Consider the following 9,472-nt stretch of genomic DNA (forward strand, 5'->3'; position numbering starts at 1 on the left):
TTTTTTTTTTATTATTGTACAATATTATAATTTAATTGTATTTAAAGATTATAATTAAATTATATTATACTTAAAAAAGTATTTGAGATTAATAATATAAAGTTTTGTGTAAATGTTCGGACAAAAGTATATGTCCTAGGATGTTTATCTTTCTTTATTCTAGTTTACTCTTTGTTAATAAATCGCTAATTAATATTTACTTTCTAAAAATAAGAGGATATTTTTAAAAAATATATCCCCTGTACAAATACTTTTTACACTTACTAAACGTATATGTGCGCTTTGAAAAATATGCGATTAAATATTTTATAACCAAAGGAAATAAAAGAAATTTATTGTTGGAGCTAACAACAAATGCGTAGGTGGAATGGCTGATGCAGTTTGATTTCTGGAAAATAACACAAAAGCATTCAACACAATTTGATTTTATTGCGCGATAAAGAGTCGAGGAATCCTCGTAACGACCTCGGCGGATTACAGTTATTTGCGACGAAGTGTATCCTTCTTTCCCCCTCTCCCCCCCCCCTCACGGATAGAAATGGGTCACGGAATAGGCGATAGGCCAGGACGTTTATAAGACGAAGGAAGTCGATTTTTCTCGAGGTCGACATGTTCATCTCTTTGTCGTCGCGATCGTCATTAGTGAGAGCAATCGATCGGATTAGCGTGAAAGTGTATGATCCAAGAAACTTTCTTATTTTCACCGCATGAATAGGGGACCGTGCGCCATTGCCTTATCAGCAACCAGCCGGAAGCTCAGCAAACAACCGACTCTTGAGCAAGCATCGTAAACGCGTGCTTTGTCACCGCGACTCGATGTCGAAATACCCCGCCTCTTGTGTACTTTCTGTTCCCGGTTTAGCGACACGAATTGAGGAAATCTATCGCCGACAGTTATATATCCACAAAATAAGGCCGTATAAATATAATACTGGGTCATTACGCGTAAAATATCGGTTTCGCATTCAGGACATTTATTGCGAAAAGAATACATGCAGTTAACGTGTATGAAATACAGATAGTTAAACAAAAATCAATTGTATAACTTCTAACTTCATTGACTTTATAAAAATATGAAGTTTTTCTCTCTTTTACTGGCTCAATTTTTTATTGTCAGAGTGAGAATCCACTCCATAAAATTTAGAAAGTACTGACGGCTCGCATGGGCTTTTTTTAGTATATAAAAATAAAAAATTATTATAAAAATATGAATAGAATGGAAAATCAAATACTTCTCGTCAGGATATAATTATAAAAAAAATGAAAGAATTTGAAAATCTCATCTTCTTTATATAATATAATATTAATTTAAAAAATAGAAACGATCAATAAAAAATAAAGAGCCTTAAGTATTTCTAATATTAAATACACCGTTAAAATTTTGTCGACACTTATATGCCTGATTACAGACTTTGCTTTTAGCATTAAACTTCCACGGTATAACGCGATAGCGACCTATGTACAACAATTACGTCCGTTGAAGCAACCCGGGTGCAATGGCCGCGGCCAGTATCTACGGCCCTGATACCTCCCTCCTGTACGTTCATATACCCAGCGCAAGGTATTTATAATCGCGAGTACATAATAGCTAAAGCGCAACCGACAGTTCGAATCTTACCCAGAAGTTCAAGCTACGCCCCCGCACGTGTTCGAACAGAAATCAAACTTTCAAAAATGTCAATCCGATTGGCGAAGCACCGGGAGCGATATAATAATGTTATCTCTTCTAAAATTCCGTAATTTTCCCTGATTTCTAGACAAAATTACATGACTTCCAGTAATATTTCGAAATTTTTTTGTATTTTTGATTTCTTGATGTGTGGAAACCTTCAAATATTTTATTCAGATCTATTCAGATTTTATTCAATGTTAATTACTACTAATCCTGCTGACACTGCTTGCATTTTATTTTTAAGTTGGAAGTATTCCAAGAAAAACTGCGTAGGCATAATGAATGTATAAACTTCTTTAAAGTCAAGAATTTTTATTTTCTGAAAAATTTTGCAAAATTCCCTGACTTTTCCCTGATTTCCCTGACCGTTTTCAATTTTCCTGATTTTTAATTTTGTAGCTATTCTGGAGAAGACGTAAGAATGTATCGAAAGAAAGAGTACAGGGAGAGTACAAGAGAAATCGGGAAGGAGGAGAACGACCAAATGTACGAAGGGGGAGAAGGATTCCAGAGAAAACAGTCGCCAGAGCGGCACGTTGAGCTGAGCGACTGGCACGTTTAAATAAAGAGCCGACAGTAGCTTGCACCGTTGCCGGATTGGTCGATTATTGATCCATGGCAGCCGGGGGTCACGCGTGCGCGAGCCGGCAACACCGCGCGACTCCCAGCTGATCCGCTCCGCTCTACTCGGCTCCGACTGCAGCAAGCTGTCTCTCTCCTCTCTCTCTCTCTCTCTCTCTCTCTCTCTCTCTCTCTCTCTTTCTCACATACTCTCTTTCTCACTCGCTCGTACGAGAGAACATCACTTCTTCTTGTTGCACTCGTGCAGCTAGAAACACAATATGCACAGCGGTAGGCAGTGTAGGCATGATATGCCTACCCGAGCGAACGACTGCTATTGCCCCGGCTATGAAGCGAAGACACACTCTTCTCTACCCCTTTTCCCCTCACTGCGCGAGAGAGCGTACTCTGGTACGAAGACCATAGCTTTCCTTCTCCGCTGCTTTCGGCGATGCCTTTCAACGTGTTACGTAACTGATATATATATTTTTTCGTAGACGAAGCGTAGGCGGTTTAGTGAGAGATGATGACTCATATTTAAAATTAACGCGTGAAAATTCTTCTGAAAGAAGATGATCTAGAGCTATCTTTAGTCAAATTGTACATTTGCGTCTTACAGATTTATCTAATAGATTGCGCACTTTTATTGTGTGTGGACGCGTGAGAACAATATTGGTAAGAGAGAATAAATAATTGATAAGACACTTTCCTTGTGCAATATGCACTTTGTACAAGGAAAGTATCTGATCAATTATTTACTCTCTCTTACCAATGTTATTCTTTTATTTACTCTCCCTCTCTCTCTCTCTCTCTCTCTCTCTCTCTCTCTCTCTCTCACCAATATTATTCTGTTAGATATCAGAGCAATGGTAACCCAATCCTTTGAATTAAATAACATTTTGTTATTTTCAATTTCCATATATGACTCGATCCATTTCTGGTTAGCTCAAAATAAACAAGTCTAATGTATGCACTTAGTATATAATAAACTAAATTTGAGTCAAACTTAATATAATGTTTTCAGTTAAATTATTTAACTCTATTGTTTTAGTTAAATTAAGGACATACTGAATAGCAATGGCAATTTATAGAAATAAAAGTAACTTAAATTGTGGATTTAACATTACGAATTTACCAGAGGAAGTAATAGACAATACATCTCTGTTCTTCAGCTGCCACATATCGCTGCACATTTCACAACATAATTAAAAATTATCATTTTTTTAGTTGCTTGCAGAAAAAGAATAAAAATATGTATTTAAAAATTCTAAATATAGTAGAATGTGAATACCGATGCAGTTTTCCCAGACACTACTGTCTAGTATTACATATTATATTTTTTTAGTTATACTACGTAGAAAATTGATAAGAACTCTTGATAAAACTTTATTTAGTGGTTAAAGCGTGCAGTTTTCTTGATAAAAATATGTGCAATTTGTGTGTAGATATCTACTCAATTATAGTTGGATATTAATAGATTATTACTAGATTAATAGATTGTCTCTCTCTCTCTTCCTCTCTCTCTCTCTCTCTCTCTCTCTCTCTCTCTTCTAATGGATAATCTATTAATCTATTATCAGTTAAAATACTATATAGTTATTGTCCTGTTTATATTCAGTAAATGAGTTCAGATTTTGTGCATCTTTTATACGCAGTACCTACAAGTAATGAGTTACATTGGGAGTAGTTTTATTTCTCAGTTACTAGACAGAGTAATGAATTAATATAATTGTCTAATAACGGTTCAAAAAATGCATGAAATTTTTATCAGGAAAACTGCATTTTATACTTTAAAAGAACTCTCTAAATTTTTTGAAGTAGAATCTTACTCTAAAGAGTGAGACTTCACTCTTCAGAGTGACATTTACTTTCAAATAGAAAGAATAGATATTTTTATTCTTTCACACTCAGATATTACACTAAAATTGCATTTCAAGATTAATATTACAAAATTTTATTTAGGTTCAATAAAGTTCGAAACATTGAGGAACTTATTATCTGGACAATTTTGTTTTTTTTTTATAGCTGTGTTATTATTGTTTTTTTATAGCTATGTTATTGTTGTAGCAAATGAGCGATATGAATGCGCAGTTTATTATATAAGTCTATGATAAGTACTCATCGATAATGCGTTGTATCGATTAAAAAGGATATCGGTTTTTTTAAAAGCATAGAGTTGTGCAACAACGTTACGTTCGGCGACATGGTATACCAGCGTTAATCACAACCTGCCATCTACATGTTTACAATTTCCGAGTGTGCGGCCATTTTGCGCCATGTCCAAAGTATCTCGAAATTACGAGGACAAACGTAACTTTATCGCGAATTGTGTTTTAAGATTCTTCGAAGCAGAAAACACATCTCATCCATGACGCAACTATCGCGTGTAATTCTATTCCACTGGAAGCACGTTTGCCTTACCGTGGGCAAAATAAGGTTTTTATGAGACGCTCCAGGTGCAATCGATTCCTCCTCGATGCCACCCCTTCTCCATCCAAAGGATACCCACACCCAACTTCCACTTATCGACGTCGTTACATAACGCGGAACTGAATCGTATACTCCTGCCTCGGGTAAACGTGCTTTCAACATTCAATGAATTATGCAATATGCTGCCGAAAGCGGCGCGCGGTCTTTCGGGAACAAATTCCTCGAGCTATTCGTATCGCTGTTTCTATTCGAGAAGGTCTGATGTTACACAAGATAATCGAGGAAATGTACCGTCAAATCTTTTCTTTTTTTTTTTCGAGAAAATAAAGCTTGCTGGCATTTATCATTTCTCATGATCATTCCTGAATTATTCAAACATCAAGATCGATCGCTTTAATATTTATCGATAGAAACCTTGCTTTTCATTTTATTTGGATACACACTGAAAAAAATTGTTTATTTGACTAAATTATATTTTTTAATGAAGCATATTATATTTGACTTAAATACATATATTCTTCAATGAATGAAATAAAGACAACTAAATTAATTTAGTCAAATAAACAATTTTTTTTTCACTGCAGAGATATAAGAAGAAAACAGCAGAAACGCGCTTAGAACAATTAATTTAGAAATTACTGTTATCAATAAATTTATTTAAACGGAAAATCGCGCTGATCTAAAAAAACTGTTCTGGTTGTATACAAGAAGTAAAATAAAATGCATACCAATCAGAGTTTTGATATCGTGATTGAATTTATGATTATCTCGAGTAGAATGTTTGATAGATTTAACTATAAATATCTGATTTGTATCTTTATGATTCAATCAGAATTACAATTAATGCAATCAGACTTTTTCCCAGCATGTTTAAAAAAAATGTGCCATTTTTTTTTGTAGAAAACAAAGTTCGCTGGCGTTCGTATCATTTTTCATGATTGCCCCTAAATTATTTAAGCGTCGAGGTCGATCGTTTTAATATTTATTGATAGAGACTTCGCTTTCCATTTTATATGGATACAGAAATATAGGAAAATATAAGAAGAATTGAGAGATAAATATAAAAAATGGAAAGAGGACAAATAAAATAGGCGTTCCGAAAGAAATGAATTCTTTTCTTTTTCCGCTACCCTTTTCAGAAACTTTTGAAATTAATCGCCTTCATTGAAACTTTCTACCTTACAGTACTTTATTGTTTCCACTCTAAATGAGCTATTTAATGAGAAAAATTCGAAAAAGTACGGGATACCAGCCAATAGAAATTCCTCTTAACTCAATTTGCGAAATGAAAGACGTTCTTCCGCCAAAACTGTCCTCTTTTTAGCCTCAGTGAGCGCCACGATTTCCGCATCCATGCACGACGAAGAATAGACAAAAGTGAGATCAATACGAAACTAGTAAAAGCAGATTCCAAATAAAACAATGTTTTATAAAGTAACCGCCATTATAACTGGCAAATGACCATGAAAAGGTTTTGATGTCCGTAGAAAGAAAATAAAACAGAAAGAAAAAGAAATAAAAAAAAGGGAAAAAATAGATATCAGAGCGAAATATCCTACGAAGCTCGCCTCTCCCTGACCATGACCGACGATGGCGAGGACGTGCTGGCAAGGACACGAAGGAGAGAAGCGAGTTTTCGCGCAGCCTTTCTGTAACTCACAAAAACTTTGCCGATCGAGACCGAGCCCGATTTTATTATTAGATAACTAGAGTACGCAATCACATTCCCGACCCAGCTGACCTGACTCACGGCCGCCGTCAGGTCATCGCATTCAACCCTTTTACTTAGATTACTCTTACGTTGACAAGCGAGACGTTCCTTGTCAACAAACGAAAACTTGCTAGTTTTCTCTGGATAAATTCATAATCGATTCTTTTTTAGAATTTATAACTGAAAAAAATATTAAGTTTTTATAAATATTTATTTGAATAGTTCTAAATAAATATTTACTAAATGTAAATATATAGTATATTTATTTGATACAAAAACCATTAATTTGATTTAATTATCATTTTTTTATTAAGTAAATACTTATTTACTGTAAGTAAATATTTACTCAGTACAATTCAAAGAAATATGTATTAAAATTTAGTAAATTTTCTTTCAGTATAATCACTAATAATAAATATAATAGATAATAAAGTATTTACAAAAAATAATAGAAATAAATAAGATTTTATTATTACAAAACGTTCATAATTATGAAATTATTAATCCGATGTCAAAAATAAGCTTGTTCCAGAATATATTCTCGAGAACGATAGATTTTTAATCCATCGTTCACATTTTTTACTCCTTTAAAGAAATTTAAGACTGACCAATTTATTACTGAAAGACAATAATTAAGTACTTATTTGGAGTATTAAAAGTACTGAACAACAGTACGTTTAATATTTGAAAAAATAGTTAGTTACTTACTGTCTTTCAATATTGATCAGTATTAGATTTCTCTAAAGGTTAATTGTTACATAATTATTACATAATTTAATTAATCATCAAGGTTCTTTGCGCATAGGTTTCACTTTGAAACATAGCACCACTCAAATTTGCAGTGCCCTTTCACGACAGCATTTCCTGCCTAATCAGCTCTTATAGATCATATAGCAGTCAAAATTGTGTGTCGAGGGCGACGTCGACGATGCCCAAGGTCGTCCCGGCAAATAAACGTACGTGACAGTTTTAGACAAGTTGAGAGCAAGTGTCCCAGATCGGATACCTCAAGATCTTTTTCCACCCTCCGTATCTACGAATGGATACGAAAAGCAAACGCTCCAAAATTAGTGACTGCGACTTGAAATGTTGCTTGCCCGAAAATATTTAAAAGCACACAAAGTTTCAATAACTCAAGAGCCAACGATAAAGCCAGCTATAAAGTGAGGTCATCATAAGACCAAACAGACTCAGCTCTGAGAGCTCATGAAATATAATCTTACAGGAAGAATACTGACGCAATTTACATTATTATCACTAGTAAAAAAACAACAGAATAAATAAGAAGACCATCCGAAAAATTTCGAGAACGTAAATTGCAATCGTTATAAAAGTAAGACTTTCATAATAGAACGCGTATTATTACACACTTTTGCCATAAAATCTTATGCTTCCTACAATAAGTCCTATTACCTAAGCTTTAAGTCTTAAGCTGCGCGTAAGAAATTGACCAATCATAGTCGATTATTCTTCTCACGTTTGGCTTAAATGGTTTATTGTAGAAAGCCCATTAAAAATTAATGACCTGACAATGACTTGATTTTATAGAAGAACCTTTTCTCGTCCACCATTATCTATTACATCTTTCTCTTATTATTTATTTTATTATTCGTCAATTTTAAATACAATTATTATTATAACGATAAATGTGTAGTAAAATATAGTATAAATTATTACCTTTTCGGAGTCTATTGAACTCCCACTCAATTATATTTTTTATATTAATTTGCAAATTTGAATTATTGTTATTAAAACAAATTTAATATTCATTCTTTTTTATACAAGTTGTGTCATTTTGGTTCTTTAAAATTAATTACCACCTTTTAATCAACAAAAAATAAAATTAATCTCATATTGACTCGGGTCTCAAAGAACCAATGTCAATAATTGTATTGTACAGATTTTAACATCAGATTCGGAAAGTTAACAGAGTTTTGCGAATAATACATTCTAGTGTTAGGTACGTAATCGATCGATATCAAATGCCACCAACAGCCCATTAAATTTAATCGGCCCATCCTTTTCTGCGTTACGAGTAGGTCGAAGGTTACACATTAATTCTCTAGGATCACAAACGTCGTGCATTTATCTAGGAGTAATCACTACATTTCATGAAAAACACGTACATAAGGCATTTATTTAAAATAGCGCATATTACATTGCAAACACCAGCTAAGACCAAATACGTACTTAAATCTTGATAATAATAACGCTGTTGTTTCCATAACAAAGAGAAAGAACCGGCTAACACAGTACAAGATAAATGACATTGCAAATGCTTCTATCGGATTGTAAATAACGTCTGAGAATAATTTTCATAGATATCGCTAAAAATACATGGCCTCGAGTTTCTAGAACGGATGAATGCGAAACGTTCGTTCCTTGTACAAACTGTTTTATCAAAAAGGAAGAAACAAAAGGTAGGAATCGAAAGACTAGATCGGAACGATTGATCTATTCGAAGTTGAAGTCGAAGTCGAGTTGAATCGCGATAGTCCATGGCGAAGATAAAATGTTTTCGAACGTGCAGATGAAATTCGTACACGCAAGCAGTACCGTTACATAGATTATTGCCATGGCTGCGGCATGAAAATAATTGTCGTTAATGTAAATAAACTGATTACTGCTGCATTTTACAAGAATTCTAAAAAAGAAGGACAAATATAAGGATTCAAACATACAATAAGTGTAGAAAATCAGTTATTATATAAGATATACGAGGTAGTACGAGAAGAGATATACGACGATATGACATAAGGAAAAATGCTAAAGTTTTAAAAACTGTACAATAAATAATTGAATAAATATAACAATAATGTAAATTAGTATAAGGTATCAAATTAAAAAAACTGTAATATTTAAGATACAAAAAAGATAAGAAAAAAATGTAGATTTTTTTACGTTTAGGTAGCAGTAATATTTAACTGTATGTATAATAGATTTTAGTGAGTCATTAATCATAAGGTGTGGATGGATGCAAATATCAGATTGATCTTTAAGTAGATAGGTGGTTTAAAGCTATGTAAGTTAGCAAATGGAAGTGTTTAGAATATGTTCTAAAAATATTTATTATATAATTATATTTTTTACTAATATAT

At 33.3% G+C, this 9,472-nt stretch overlaps 1 protein-coding gene across 1 annotated transcript in view; it reads right to left on the minus strand.

Annotated features, from left to right (window-relative positions):
* Positions 1-9,472, minus strand: part of LOC108752290 (putative oxidoreductase GLYR1 homolog) — a 48,426-nt gene that overhangs the window by 15,256 nt on the left and 23,698 nt on the right. The gene's annotated exons all lie outside the window — the stretch shown is intronic.

This window comes from Trachymyrmex septentrionalis, unplaced genomic scaffold (genome assembly GCF_001594115.1).
Source record: "Trachymyrmex septentrionalis isolate Tsep2-gDNA-1 unplaced genomic scaffold, Tsep1.0 scaffold6, whole genome shotgun sequence".
NCBI lineage: Eukaryota > Metazoa > Arthropoda > Insecta > Hymenoptera > Formicidae > Trachymyrmex > Trachymyrmex septentrionalis.